We start from the raw sequence: 16,574 nt of genomic DNA on the forward strand, positions 1-16,574 counted from the left end.
TTTATTCTTCCCCCTTTTCATCTCTAACACACCCCCAAGTAAGCTATAGTTAGGAAAGGATATATATGTAGATATATACACATATAGATATATAGATATACATATACACAAACACATAGATGCACATATATCTCCCTTTCATTCTTCCAACCCCAAGCAATCTATAGTTAAGAAAGCATACATTTCTGTGTGTGTATATAAATATACACATACACATATCCTATATAAACACATATCTTTCCTATCCCTGTTGAGTTTTTCATTAAATTCTGCTCCATATGTTAACTTATTATTATTTAATCTCCCCCCACCCAGGGATCCCTCCCTTGTCTTCTTCACTCACCCTTTGCTTCCCTATCCACCCAACACTCTCCACTTATCACTTATTTCTTTATAGATTTAGTATGGTACTTTATTCTTCATGGTCTATAGATAGAGATAGAGTTACTCTCTCTCTCTCTCTCTCTCTCTCTCTCTCTCTCTCTCTCTCTCTCTCTCCCCCTCTCTCTCTCTTTCTGTATATATATATATATATATATATATATAGTTGTATATAATTGCCTATTGAATCCATTCCAGAAGTGAGTAGTTTTTCAGAACTATGAGCCCTTCCCTTCCCTGCCACCAATGCCTCTATGTCTATTTTTCCTCTGCACCTCATTGTATAACATGATATATTTTAACCTTTACTCTGCAAGTCTTGCTTACCCTATTGTTGATGTAAATCTTAAATATAAAGCATACATTTCCCATGTAGGGAAAAAAAAAACTATTTGTCCATGTTTAAACAGTTTGTCCACATTGAGTTCCTTAAAATTGCTCATTAATATTGACTCTTTCATGTTAAGTTTTCTGTTAAAATGGGTTTAGTCAACAGAAAGTCTTGAAAATCTGTTATTCATTGAATATCCATTTTTTCTCATTGTAAATTATAGATAATTTTGCTTGATATGACATTTTTGGGTTGCAAGCCTCATATTTTTGCTTTTCCAACTGGTGGTCTTTTATTGTAGCTGCTGCTAAGTCTTCTACAATTCTAATTGAAGCTTGGAATTATTTTTCTTCTTGTTTTTTACAAAATTTTCTCTTTTATTTGGGTTTTTGGAATTTGGCAATAGTATTACTATGTGTTTTCCACAAAGGATCCCTTTGAGGTGATGATCAGTGGTTTTTTTTTTTTTCTAGTTCTACTTTCTCCTCATGCTCTATCACTCCAGGACAATTTTCTAGGATCATTTCCTTCATTATTGTGTCAAGGTTCTCTTTTTGTTCACAGTTTTCTGGCAATCCAATTATGCTTATATTATCTCTTCTTGATCTGTTCTCCAGATCTGTTGTTTTTCCTATAAGTTGTTTCACATTGTGCTCTATTTTCTCATTCTTTATATTCTGTTTTGTTATTTCTTGTTCTCTCATAGCTTTACTGGCTTCCCCTTGCCCAATTGTAATTGTCAAAGAGTTATTTTCATTTTTGAGACTCTGTACCACCTTTTCTAATTAGTTATTTTTTTTTCCCATAATCTTCTATGGTTCCTGCTGAGCCTCCTTCCACAACCAGCTAGCCTGAAGAATCTCCATTTGACATTTCTGCAGAGCTAGCCCTGGAGGCGTTTGCACTTCAGACAGGTTAATCTTAATTTTAGAAAGACAAGAAGTATCAGTAGTATACACAAAAATCCTCTTTTCTCGAGAAAAGAGATATAGTAGAACTTTATCTGTAAGATATACCATAAGAATTATTTTTGAGAAAGTCCCTTTTTTATGGAAGTAGAAGTCAAATGTAATGTGGTAAACAGAATTCATTGATCTTAATGAATCAATTCCATGAAAACCATCCAGTGGATCAATGCACTGGAGTCCCCCTAAATCAGAGGTCAAAAGTCAGTATTTGAAGAGGAAAATTTTAAAATCTAGAATATATTAGAGGTAAGTTAGGAAACATAAATATCTTGGTAGGGTTATAGAAAATTTTTTATCATTTTTTTCCCCTAACTTGTTATTTCATTAGAGTAAGGAGTTCCTGAGTAAGAAAATTCCCTCTTACAACATAGCACTGCAACCATTCTTTGACTATTGTCTGTGACATTGAGAGATTAAGTTATATATCTAAGGTTCCACAAAGAATTATATCTCAAATATGAGGCTTGATCTTAAATCTTGGTGGCACTCCATGCTGAGGTTTTAGGGTTAGAACCTAAACTTGTGATTTCATTGACATAGGGAAATCTCAATGATGGAATCTTTTTCTGCTACTGCAGATCAAAGACTTGCCTAAAACACTAAGATGTCAAATAATTTGCACAGGGTCACACAATCAATGTTATTCAGTGGTGGGATTGAATCTAGATTTTCTTGACCTTCACTACCTCTATTTAAGAATATATTTGATGACTGAGGTTATCTAATCTAAAGGCTTCATTTTAAGAATAAAGAAAATTATTACTAGGCAACTTGCCCTAGATCCCAAAGATAGAAAGTAGTAGAGAAAGGATTTGAACCCAACTTCTTTTTTAATCCATTCTATTTTTCTTTTTAAAGGAAACTGAAATTCATAGTGGTTAATTTGCATAAGATTATATGTCTGTTTAGTGATGAAGGGACTAGAATTAATTCCAATGATTTTTAGCTCACTTCTAACCCCTGAAATCAACTGCTGGTGATAACTACTTACTCCTATTCACAAGGCTTTCCCTATTATTGTATGCATTTCTATGTTCTAAATATAGACTTTAGAACAACGTATGTTATTATTCCTAATGTTATTAAACAACCAGTGACTCCAGTTGGAAGTTTCTAATGTGCATTATCATTATGTCAATTGTTCATAAATAATTAGGATAGTTGTATTTTCTGGAGGAACTGTTTACTACATAATCGAACTTATCAGTAAATTCAAGTTAGTGTTTAATGCTAGACTTTTTAAATTCTCGGATAAATCTGATCCACCATTACCAGAGCCCTGCATGTAAAACAATCATCTTGTAAAATTTTTGTAACAAATAAATATACCATTATGATGGTGCTATTTCTGGAGGCCAGATGGAACAGTCAGTCTTGGAATCAGGTTGGTCATGTCTCTCCACTCTTGTAGTCTCAGATTAGCTATTATCCTCTGTTACATAAATAATGCAGTCAGTCAACAGTCAAGCAAGCACTAGTGCTCTGAGCACTAGAGTACCAAAAAATGCTTGACTATTTAGAGAAAAATTACTGGGATGTAGAAATAGATTTAGAGACAGCAATTGTTAAAAAAAAAAAAAAAAAAAAAAAAAAAAAAAACAAATGTGATACTCTGAATGAATGTATTTGTTAACATCTATCTCCATAAACCAGCTTTTGTAAGACCGCTGTACACAGATTCTTCATTCTTTGCTTACTCTCTATTATAAGGAAGACATGAAGTTATAGAACTAGGATAATGAAAACACATCATCAAGTCTACCCACACCTTTCAAACATGACAGAAATGTAATCATATGAGACCAAATAAAATCTAATTTACAAATTTTCAATAATAAGTGTTTTAAAGATAATCTTGCTGCTCAGATGTTCTCACTATGGTTTATAATTTCAAATTTCTCTTTAAGTTGTTGTCATTCAATATTTCTAGTCCAGCAGCAACTAATGTTACAGTGAATAGAGTACCTGAGTTCAAATCTGGCCTCAGATACTTAACATTTCCTAACTGTGTGATCATGGGCAAGGCACTTAATCCCAATTGCCTCAGGGGGAAAAAAAAAAAAAAGATATATATTTCTAGTCATTTAAACAACAGTCATTTAAAATAACCCCTAAAAAACTTGTGCTAAAAGAAACTGTTTATGTATCAAAATCAAGGGGTTAACTGGAGATGAGCTCTGCAAGCATATAAACCTACACAATTTAAAGACAATGGAAAGAATCTAAATATATGGAGGTCCTCTGGAAATATCAGGCAGACTCTTGGCAAAAGCTGCACAAGATAAGCAGAGAGAGATTGCAATGTCTGTCATTAGAGGGAATAACCATATAAATTAGACTACAGCTTCATTAAAGCAAGGAAGGGCTGTAACATTTAGAAGTATTGGATTTCACTCAACATTTTGTCTGCATGGAAAAAGGCAGTTAAAAACTGAATTTTGTTTTCTCTTATGGGAGTAGGAGAGTGAGTGGTGGGTTTTTGTAATGTTCTTTTCTAAAATATAATGTTCTCTGCGAGCAGGTTTCTTGGGGGGTTCTAGAGGCAGCCTTCATTTTAGTCCTGAATAATCACCCCGAATGCAGCCAGGAGTTTAAGTCCAAATCCTTTATTGTCTCCTTCCTTGGATCCGGCTACCTTTCTTAAGTGCCTATCTCTCTCCTTGGTTCCAAGAGTTCCTGCGGTTAATCCTTTGCCTCTGCCAACTTCAGCCTCCAGCCAGCACAAAGGTGGAATATGGAATGAATCTGTCTCCACCTCCGAAAGTGGGCTTGTCTCTTAGTGGGCTTCTCCTTTAGTGGGCTCCTCCTTATATATGCTCTCTTAAAGGTATAAATCTTATGGAACTCTAATAAGTACTAAGTACATTAGTGAACTAGAGAATTGTTAAGTACCATGCTAAATTAGATAATTATTGTCTCGATCAATTCCAGTGACTTAGCATCTTGCAAGAATCCTAACAGGTTTTGATTTTTAATTCTTGTAACTTAGTATTACTCAAAGAACTATTTTTCACCAAATAAGTCATCAATTTAATTCTGAACTTTGAATCCATTTTTAAAATTTTAATATGTTCCCCAGTTACATTTAAAATAAACATTTTTATAATTGTATTTAAGATTTTTGATATTATAGATAATTAAGCAATATCAATATTAAATATATAGGCACCAAGTGGTGATGTAGCATCTAAATTCCTAAAGGATAAGTTAAGAGAGTTGCAAGAAGAAATAGACAGCAAAACTATAATAGTGGGAGATCTCAGCCTTGCTCTCTTAGAATTAGATAAATCAAACCACAAAACAAATAAGAAAGAAATTAAAGAGGTAAATCGAATATTAGAAAAAATAGGTATGATAGATCTTTGGAGAAAACTGAATGGTGACAGAAATGAGTATACTTTCTTCTCATTAATTCATGGAACCTATACAAAAATTGACCAAATATTAGGACATAAAAACATATCACTTTCCTGATTACCTCATTATGCTTGTCCACAGTGCTGTATCTGAAAATCAAATTTTCCATTCAACTCTGGTCTTTTCATCATGAATGCTTAAAAATGCTCTCTTTAATTGGATGACCACCGTTTCCTCTGAAGGATTATTCTCAGTTTTGCTAAATTGGTGATTCTTGGTAACTCCATTGCTCTCTGGAATATCATATTTCAAGCCCTCTGATCCTTTAATGTGTATTATCCTGACTGCAGCTCCACTACACTTGAATCACTTTTGTCTGGGTGCTTGCAATATTTTCTCATTGATCTGGGAATTCTGGAATTTGGCTAAAATAATCCTGAGTTTAAATTTTGGGATCTTTTCCAAGAAATGATTGGTGCATTCTTTCAATTTCTATTTTACCATCTGATTCAAAAACATCAGGACAGTTTTCCTTGATTTTTCTTGAAAGATGATGTCCAGGCTCTTTTGTGATCATGACTTTCATGGTCTACCTGAAAGTCAGGTAGACCAATAATTTTTAAATTACTATCCTGGATGTATTTTCCATTTCAGTTGCTTTTCCAATCAGATATTTAACCACTGCCCCCCCCTTTTTTCATTTGGGGGGATTGCTTTATTGTATCTTGATTTCTCATAAAGGCATTAGATGTCATTTGCTTAATTCTAATTTTTAAGGAATTATTTTTCTCAGTGAGTTTTTGTACCTCTTTCCCAATTGGTCAATTTTGCTTTTTAAGGCATTCATCTCTATTAGCTTTTTATATAACCTTTTGTACCATTCTCAATTCATTTTTCTAATTGTTTCTCTATTTTGCTTATTTGATATTCAAATTCCCTTTTGAGATCTTCCATGGGCTGAGCTTAATTCCTATTTTTTGGGGGGGAGGGGGTAAGTTTGGAGGGAGGGCTTTAGATATAGGAGCTTTGACTTTGTTATTATCTTCTGAGTATGTGTTTTGATCTTCTTTGTCACCATAGTAATTTTCAATAGTCAGAAATTTTCTGTTATCTGCTCATTTTTCTGTCCTGTTACTTGATTTTTAACTCTTTGTTAAAATGTGGCTGTTTACATGATGAGGCTGCATTGTCCCAAGCTTCAGGGATTTTATGCACTGTTTTCAGAGATCCTCTAAGAACCTGGCCACAAATAATCTTTCCTGCTCAGGAGCTGTTGAAAGTATCCCTGTCCCACTGTAGGTGTAAAATATATTTGTGCTAACACAACTCTCCTGATTTATTGGTTCTGGGTTGGGTCAGTGATGGAGCTGCACTTGTCCATTGTGCACCAGGACTGAATCCTGGACTTCCATCCCTGTGTCACAGACCTTTTCTGCTGAACTTCTAAGTGGTCTTCAGCTGGAAAACGTTCTACTCTATATTTGGGGGTGTTTTGATGCTCTAAAATTTGTTTAAAGTCATTATTTAAAGGAATTTGGAGAGTTTGGAGGAGAAAATGATCAAGTTCCCACCTTTACTCCACCATTTTGGCTCTGCCTCCCACAGAAATTTTAAAATGGACAATGCAGTTTATTTTTCCAAATATTACTGAAAATGCAAGTGGAATTTAAAATGACTTTTAAAACAATTCATTCATTTTATATACACTTATTTTAATTTTTTGCAAGGATGAATGCTAAAAACTATGCAAATATTTTTAAATTTTTATTTATTTAATATTTCCACTAGTTATATTCAAAACAATTTATTTTACATTTGTTTCTTGTTTCCTTAATTAAAGCTTTTTTTTTTAATTTTTCAAAACATGCATGGACAATTCTTCAATAATAGCCCTTGCAAAACCCTGTGTTTCAATCCTCCCCACCTTCCCTCACCCTCTCTCCTAGATGACAAGTAGTCCAATATATGTTAAACATGGTAGAAATATATATTAAATCCAATATATGCAAACATATATATATACATATATATATATACAATTATCTTGCAGCATAAGAAAAATCACATCAAATCAGAAAACAATGAAAAACAAAATTAAATTCAAACAACAACAAAAAGAGTGAAAATTCTATATTGTGATATATACTCACTTCCCGTAGTCCTCTCTCTGGGTGTAGATGGTTCTCTTCATCACTACACAATTGGAACTGCTCTGAATCATCACATTGTTGAAGAGAGCCATGGCCATCAGAATTGATCATTGTATAATCTTATACTTGCTGCATACAATGATCTCCTGGTTCTGCTCATTTCACTCAGTATCAGTTCATGCAATTCTCCCCCGGTCTCTCTGAAATCATCCTGCTGGCCATTTCTTACCGAACAATAATATTTAACATTTATATACCATAACTTAATCAGCCATTCTCCAACTGATAGGCTTCCAGTTTCTTGCCACTATGAAAAGGGCTGTGACAAACATTTTTGCACATGTTTCCTTTAAGATCTCTTTTCTTCCTTTAAGATCTCTTCAGAATAAAAGCCAAGTAGAAACACTGCTGGATCAAAGGATCCAGTTTGACAACTTTTTGAGTATAGTTCCAAATTGCTCCCCAGAATGGTTGTATCCATTCACAGTTCCACCAACAATGTATCAGCGTCCCAGTTTTCCCGCATCCCCTCCAATATTCATCATTATCTTGTCCTGTCATCTTAGCAAATCTGACAAGTGTATAGTAGTGTTTCAGAGTTGTCTTAATTTGCATTTCTCTGACCAATAATGATTGAGAACAGTTTTTCATAGGACTAGAAATGGTTTCACTTTCTTCATCTGAATGTATTTTTACATGTATTCTTAATAAAAATATTTATCTACCTCCCAATAAAATAACCACATATATCAGTTGGTGAAGTTTTAAATCAATTCAATCAAATTCTATTTTTAACCAAAAAATGATAAAGAAAAAATATTATGTCACCTAAAGTATTTCACAATGAAGAAAGTTATTTTCAAAAAGAACTGTCAAGTGAGAATGTATCAAAAGGATTAGCATTTTTAAAAGTCATTTTAAATATTCTCAAATAGTCTAACATAGTCTCCAGTATAACCCTGAATTAATAGCTCTGTTGTGAAGTTTTAACCTCAAGGGTCCTCAAACTCCGGCCTGAGGGCCAGATGCAGCAGCTGAGAACATTTATCCCCCTCACCCGGGGCTATGAAGTTTCTTTATTTAAAGGCCCACAAAACAAAGTTTTTGTTTTTACTATAGTCCAGCCCTCCAACAGTCTGAGGGACAGTGAATTGGCCCCTATTTTAAAAGTTTGAGGACGCCTGAAGGCTTCCAGAGTAATGAAGAGGATCAACCTAGTTTGAGCTATTCTATCTCATCTGGTTTTGAACATGGGCCTTTTAAAAATTGCATTAATTTGCATGTGAAATGTTTTGGATTAGACAGATAACACAATGGCACAAATAGGGTAATAATATTTATGAATGTTAGGATTTGTCTAAATTTTATGAATAGTCTGAAGGAAGTGGAGATGGAAAAGGATGACTGATGCATAGTAAAGTTGCTGCACTAAGTTTTCCTCCCCTCTTTTCTCATCTTTTCTCCCCTTTTGTAGAAATATGATAGGAAATACAGTTTGAGATTTTCCTACAGCATTTGTCTTAGCTTAGTTCTGCATTAGTATATGAGATCATAAGCATATAACAAGACAAAAAATGAATCCTGTCTGATTTAAAGAATAGCATCTGCATAAGATAAGCATTTATATGTGTCTTTGTTTTAATGTTTGAGTCAGTAATGAACAAGTAGATAATCTCATTAAAAAAAATATTTTGTTTTGGGGCAGTCACTTTTTTCCATCTGACTCTCAGTCTCCTTACCCAGAAAATGAAGATATTGAGTTAGATAGCCTCCAAGTCCTTGTAGCTCTAAATTCCATCATCTACTAGGGACAGAGGGTAAACGAAGGGAGACAAGATAATGTATATTTACTATACATTTAAAATGTGCCAGCCATTTTGTTAAGGGTCCAGGATATAAATATAATCTACAGGGAGGATTGTTTCACTCTTCAAGAAGATTGTATTTCTAATTCAAGAAAAGGAAAAAACAAACAAAGGATGACTAAAAATTATCAAAGAGGGGTGGATTGACAGAGGGGAATGAATATTCTCATAAGATTGGCACATGATATTGAAGTCTAGGAAATCACATCTAATTATATAATGTAGTAATTTTTTTGTTTATGATTTTTTAAATGCACTATTAGATATCTAATAATATATTTCAAAAATCATAAACAAAAAAATCTGATATTTATTAGAACCAAAAGACAAACTGAAAACCAGGATGTAATAGACACCTAGTGAAAGATATTCCAAAATAAAAATTGCTAGGAAATTCAAAGTCAAATTCAGACTTTCAGATCAAAGACAAAAACAATGCTAGCAGCCAAAGAGAAACAAATCAAGCATTAAAAAATCACATTTGAAAACATACAAAATATGGCAATGACTCCTATAATGAAGTGAAGTTTTAGTAAGATATTTCAAAATGCAAAAGATAAAACCTTATAATCAAGAATAATCTATTTGAAAAAATGAAAAAAATCTATAAGTATAATTATTATTGACCATTAATGAAAAGCATTATTATTATTATTATTATTATTTGAAAGCATTGTTTATAAAAAAGATCCAAGCAGTGGAAAATGAAAATGAAAATAAATGCTTGAGAAAAGATAAACAAAGGAAATTACATTTGAACAATTGAAAGAAGTATATGACATTTTTTACAGTCTAATAAGGGTAAAACAAATGAATATCTTCTCAACATTCTAATGATTTAAGTATCAGAGTTTTAGATAAGCAGAAGGATTAGGCATGGTTTTATCCTATTTTGATGGTTATAATAGAAGAAGGAAAAGAAATGGAAAAAAAAAACCAAGAGAGAAAATTTGAGAATAGAAAGGAAAATTACTATTTTTCTTAATAAAAATACATTAGATAATGTTTATAAAAACAGGAAAGAGATGGGAGAATTAGATATACTATTACCCTCATGTTCACATGAATAAAACAGAGCAAGGATTATATTCCACCTAAATGCACATGCCCTCAAAAAATTCGTAGAAGGATTTTGAGAAATAAAATTCAACAAGATAATATTAGGTAGGATTGAGAAATGAGAAGGAATCTAAGAGGAAGAGGAAGATCAATGAAGAAGTGCTCAAAAACAAAACAACTTCCAACTTTGAGCTAGACTTTGAAAGGAAAATTAAATGAAATAAGGGAAAGAGGAAAGGAATTATTGAGTAAAGATAGGTAGCTTTAATTATAAATGATTAGTGTTAACAGTTTTTTACTTTGTTTTGTTTTTACCACCATCTTCTTTCTATGAAAGTAAGTAGGGTGAGGACAAAAAAGAAAAAGAACAAAAGAATAGAGTGCAAAGAAAAATGAAATCACATCTCTGAATGTGAAATAATATACTAGTAGTGTGTATTAGAAAGTAGAGTCAAGCAATATGTTATTTATCAAAAATGCACTTGAAATACAAATATACATATGGTTAAACAAAATAGGATAGAGCCAAAGCAATTGTTTTTCAGGTAATATCAAAAAAGGAAGAGTACCAATCTTGATTTCAGGTAAGGTGAAAATAAAAAATGGAGATAATCAAGTAAACTACACTATGTTTAAAGGCATATAGAGGAGATAGACAAGATGGTGGAGAAGACATATGTTTTTTTCTGACTTCTTCCCATGATCCTCAGATTAACTAGAAAATCCAGCCTCTGAATTAGTTCTGAACTGGAAGAACCCACAAATATTGGTATTGTAACAAATTACCAACAGAAGATAATTTTGAAAATATACAGAAAAGGTCTGTTTAAATTGGTCATGGAGGAAGGCAGGCCAAGTGCAAACAGACCAAGCACAGATGCCAGTTCAGGTGCAGGCATAGCACAGTCCCAGGGCTGTGTGGGCTCCACAAACTGGAAAATCTATGGGGAGGAATCTACAGCAGTGTTAGCTACTCTGCCCTAGATGCAAGCCAGTAGACCAGCAGAGAAGTTATAAAACTTCCAACACAAATACAAAAGGTAAATAGTGAACCCCAAAGTGCCAGAATTTCAGAGAACTTGGCCATGCCCACCCAGAACTAGAAATTAGTCAGCACTGACCCAGCCCAGCCACTGCTGCTTGTAGAAAAAGCTTAGACAATCTCCCTTGCCCTAAAAAGCAGATCTCAACTTTCAAAAAAAGAGTAAAAAAGCAAAAAGAACTCTGAACTTAGATAGTTTTTATGGTGAAAGAGAAAAATAGATTTCAAGACCTGAGGAGACTAAAAGCAGATCATCTTTTTTTTTTTTTTAATAGCTTTTTATTGATAGAACATATGCCAGGGTAATTTTTTACAGCATTATCTCTTGCATTCACTTCTGTTCCAATTTTTCCCCTCCCTCCCTCCACCCCTCCCCCCAGATGGCAAGCAGTCCTTTACATGTTGAATGGGTTACAGTATATCCTAGATACAATATATGTGGGCAGAACCGAACAATTTTCTTGTTGCACAGGGAGAATTGAATTCAGAAGGTATAAATAACCCGGGAAGAAAAACAAAAATGCAAGCAGTTTATATTCATTTCCCAGTGTTCTTTCTCTGGGTATAGCTGTTTCTGTCCATCTTTGATCAATTAAGGCTCTCTTTATCGAAGAGATCCACTTCCATCAGAATACAACCTCAAACCGTATCATTGTTGAGGTATATAATGATCTCCTGGTTCTGCTCATTTCACTCAGCATCAGTTCATGTAAGTCTTGCCAGTCCTCTCTGTATTCATCCTTCTGGTCATTCCTTACAGAACAATAATATTCCATAACATTCATACACCACAATTACTCAACCATTCTCCAACTGATGGACATCCTTTCATTTTCCAGCTTCTAGCCACTACAAACAGGGCTGCCACAAACATTTTGGCACATACAGGTCCCTTTCCTTTCTTTAATATCTCTTTGGGATATAAGCCCAGTAGAAACACTGCTGGATCAAAGGGTATACACAGTTTGATAACTTTTTGAGCATATTTCCAAATTGCTCTCCAGAATGGCTGGATGTGTTCACAATTCCACCAACAATGTATCAGTGTCCCTGTTTTCCCACATCCCCTCCAACATTCTGCATTATCTTTCCCTGTCATTCTAGCCAATCTGACAGGTATGTAGTGGTATCTCAGAGTTGTCTTAATTTGCATTTTTCTGATTAATAATGATTTGGAGCATATTTTCATATGTCTATAAATAGTTTCCATTTCTTCGTCTGAGAATTGTCTGTTCATATCCTTTGACCATTTATCAATTGGAGAATGGTTTGATTTCTTATAGATTAGAGTCATTTCTCTATATATTTTGGAAATGAGGCCTTTATCAGAACCTTTGATTGTAAAAATGTTTTCCCAGTTTATTGTTTCCCTTCTAATCTTGTTTGCATTTGTTTTGTTTGTACAAAAACTTTTCAATTTGATATAATCAAAATTTTCTATGTTGTGGTCAATAGTGATCTCTAGTTCTTCTTTGGTCATAAATTCCTCCCTCTTCCACAGGTCTGTGAGGTAAACTATCCTATGCTCTTCCAATTTATTTATCATCTCATTCTTTATGCCTAGGTCATGAACCCATTTTGACCTTATCTTGGTGTACAGTGTTAAGTGTGGGTCAATGCCTAGTTTCTGCCATATTGATTTCCAATTTTCCCAGCAATTTTTTTCAAATAATGCATTCTTATCCCAGAAACTGGTGGCTTTGGGTTTGTCAAACACTATATTATTAAAGTTATTGGCTGTTTTGTCCTTTGAACCTAACCTATTCCATTGATCAACTAGTCAATTTCTTAGCCAATACCAGATGGTTTTAGTAACTGCTGCTTTATAATATAATTTTAGATCTGGTACAGCTAGGCCACCTTCATTTGATTTTTTTTCATTAATTACCTTGAAATTCTTGACCTTTTGTTTTTCCATATGAACTTTGTTGTTATTTTTTCTAATTCATCAAAGTAGTTTTTTGGGAATCTGATTAGTATAGCGCTAAATAAGTAGATTAATTTAGGTAGTATTGTCATCTTTATTATATTTGCTCGCCCAATCCAAGAGCATGTAATATTTTTCCAGTTGGTTAGATCAGACTTAATTTGTGTGGAAAGTGTTTTGTAGTTTTGCTCATAAAGTTTCTGATTTTCCCTTGGTAGATAGATTCCTAAATATTTTATACAATCAGTAGTTACTTTAAATGGAATTTCTTTTTGTAACTCTAACTGTTGGTAAAAGCAGATCATCTTAAGACGAAGCCACAAAGGGCTTCAATATAAATTGGAAACCAAGATAAACCAATATAAATTGGTTTCAATCACACAAGGATCTCCTAAAAGATATTAAAAGATATCTTAAAAGATACCTAGAAGAAAAATGGTGAAAGGAAATGAAAACTTTGCATGAGGGTTTGGAAAAGAAAATACAGAAGTTATCTGAAGAAAATTCATTACAAAATAGACTTAGTGAAATGGAGAGAGCATATAACACCTTAAAAAAATAGATGAGACAAAATGAAAAAAGAACACAACTCTCTGAAAAACAGAATTTGTGAAATGAAAAAAAAAAAAACCCTATAGAACAACTCTTTTAAAAATTAAATTGACCAAATACAAAAAAATAACAAAAAAAGTAAATGAAAATAATCCACTAAAAATCAGAATTCAACAAATGGAGAGGAATGACTCAATGAGCTATCAAGAATCAGTCAAGCAAAATCAAAAAAAAGAAAAGAAAAAGAAAGAAAGAAAAAAAGAAAAGAAAATGTAAAATACCTACTTGGGAAAACAACTGACCTGGAAAATTGGTCTAGGACAAACAATCTCAGAATTATTGGACTTCCTGAAAACTGTGATGAAAAAAAGAGCCTCGACATTATTTTTCAAATCATCAAATTGAACCAGAAGATAAAATAGTCATTGAAAGAATTCACTGAATATCTCCTGAAAGAGACCCCAAAATTAAAATTCCAAGGAATATCATGGCTCAATTTCAGAATTATAACACCAAGAAAAAATATTGTGAGCAGACAGAAAGAAACAATTCAAATACCAAAGAGCCACAATAAGGATTACCCAGGATCTAGCAGCTTCTACCTTAAAGGATGGGCCTGAAATCTAATATTCCAAAAAGCAATCAAATTGTGCATATCCTTTGATCCAGCAGTGTTTCCACTTGGCTTTTATCCCAAAAAGATCTTAAAGGAGGAAAAGGAAAATGTTTGTGGTAGCCCTATTTTGTAGTGACAAAGAACTGGAAACTGAGTGGATGCCATCACTTGGAGAATGGCTGAATAAATTATGCTATATTAATGTTATAGAATAAGAATCAAACAGCAAGATTATTTTAGAAAGGCCTGGAAAGATTTACATGAACTGATGCTAAATGAAATGAGCAGAACCAGGAGATCATTATACACAGCAACAACAAGATTTTATGATGATCAATTCTGATGGCTGTGTCTTTCTTCAACAATGAGATGATTCAAAACAGTTCCAATTGTTCAGTGATGAAGAGAGGTATCTACTCCCAGAGAACTGTGGAAACTGAGTGTGGGCCACAACATAGCATTTTCACTCTTGTGGTTATTTGCTTGGAATTCTCTCTCTTTCTCTCTGTCTCTGTCTCTCTCTCTCTCTCTCTCTCTCTCTCTCTCTCTCTCTCTCTCTTTTTCCTCTCTCTCCGCCCCCCCCCCCAAAAATGATTTGATTTTTCTTGTGTGGCAAGATGGTTGTATAAATGGGCATGCATGTATGTAGATTTGACATGTATTTGTACCATATTTGGCATGAATTGAACTGCTTTCCATCTAAGGGAAGGCATGGGATAGTGGGGGGAAATTGGAACGCGGGATTTTGGAAGGGATAATGTTGAAGAATTGTCCATGCATATGTTTTGAAAAGTGAAAAGCTTTAATAAAGGGGGGAAAGGTATATAGACAAGCATAGATAACAAGTTTATTTAAATAATTAATCTTTTGCATTATCATATAGCATATAAATATTTAAAAGAAAATAATTCATCCAACTGAAGGCATAAAAAGAATATAAAATTATATGTTATGACCCTCAAACTATCCCTTTCATAACTAGACAAATTTAGAAACTAGACATATAAAAGAAAACAATATAGAAGCTAAAGACTTAATAAGAATTTTTAAAATATTAAACAGAATAGCTCTCTGCTCAGTAGTAAATAAGAACAACAAAATTGACCTCATATAAAAGAATAAATTTATCCCAAACAAATAAAAACAGTAAAAAAAAATTTATCATGATTCAGCAAAATATATTGAAGAAATTGTCTCTGAGGCAAATATCACAATTGACAATTATATAATGTAATCCTAATTAATTGATACATACAGAGGAAATTGCAGACACAATAGAAAATTTCATTAAATGAAAAAATGAGGCAAATTATTACAGTATTTAGGCTAATATTAAATCAGTCCTTGAAAGAAAATGTTTATCTTTTAAAACTGTCATTATCAAAGAAGGAATAAATCGATAAATTTAGTACATAATTAAAAATCAAAAACTGTAAATTCAACAAAACAAAAAGAAAAGCAATTACATTCTAAACTTAAAATTCTGAAAATAAAATAAGAGATTAACAAAAACAAAAAATGAAAAGCATTGATTTTATAAATAAAACTAGCAATTGGATTTTAAAGAGATTAAGAAAATGAATTTATATCAGTCTAATTTTTATATGAAAAAGCAAAACAAGATTTTATCAATATTAAAAGGAAAATCCCCAGCAGTAGAAGAATTATTAAGGGAAACAGTAATTATTTTACTCAATTATGTGCCAGGATAAATAAAAAAATGCAAGGTTTAAAATAAGAAAATAATGAATTGAAATCATTTGTTTGATTACTAGTGAAGAAATGAGCATTGGTCTTCTTTGGAAAGGAAAATGGAAATATTGGACTCCTACAGAGAAATAAACCTTTAGGACATTTTTTAAAACAATGACTGAATCCTAAAAAAAAAAAAAAAATTGAGTCAACAAGCATTTTTTTTCCCCTCTCTCCTTCTCAACCTCTAATATCTTAGTGGGAGCAAAAAGAAAAGAAAAAAATAAAACATAAAAAAATGCATATAACTAAGGAAGAAAAATATTTTCAATTTGGCCAAATACAACAATATATATCTCGTTGCCTATCTTTAGTCTATCACTTTTCTATCAGGAATTAGGTATCATGCTCTATCATAATATTTTTGAAATCATGAAAGGTTATTACATTGATCAGAGATTTTGTCTTTCAAAGTTATTTATGCTCATAATCTTGAAGCTATTTTATATTGTTTTTTACTCATTTATTTATTTGTATTTAATTGAGTAATGAGAAAGCCATAAATTAGCTCTACTTCATTCTACTCATTTCACTTTTCATTTGTTTATATACATCTCAAAATTATCTGAAATCT

The sequence above is a fragment of the Antechinus flavipes genome, chromosome 1 (assembly GCF_016432865.1).
Source record: "Antechinus flavipes isolate AdamAnt ecotype Samford, QLD, Australia chromosome 1, AdamAnt_v2, whole genome shotgun sequence".
Lineage (NCBI taxonomy): Eukaryota > Metazoa > Chordata > Mammalia > Dasyuromorphia > Dasyuridae > Antechinus > Antechinus flavipes.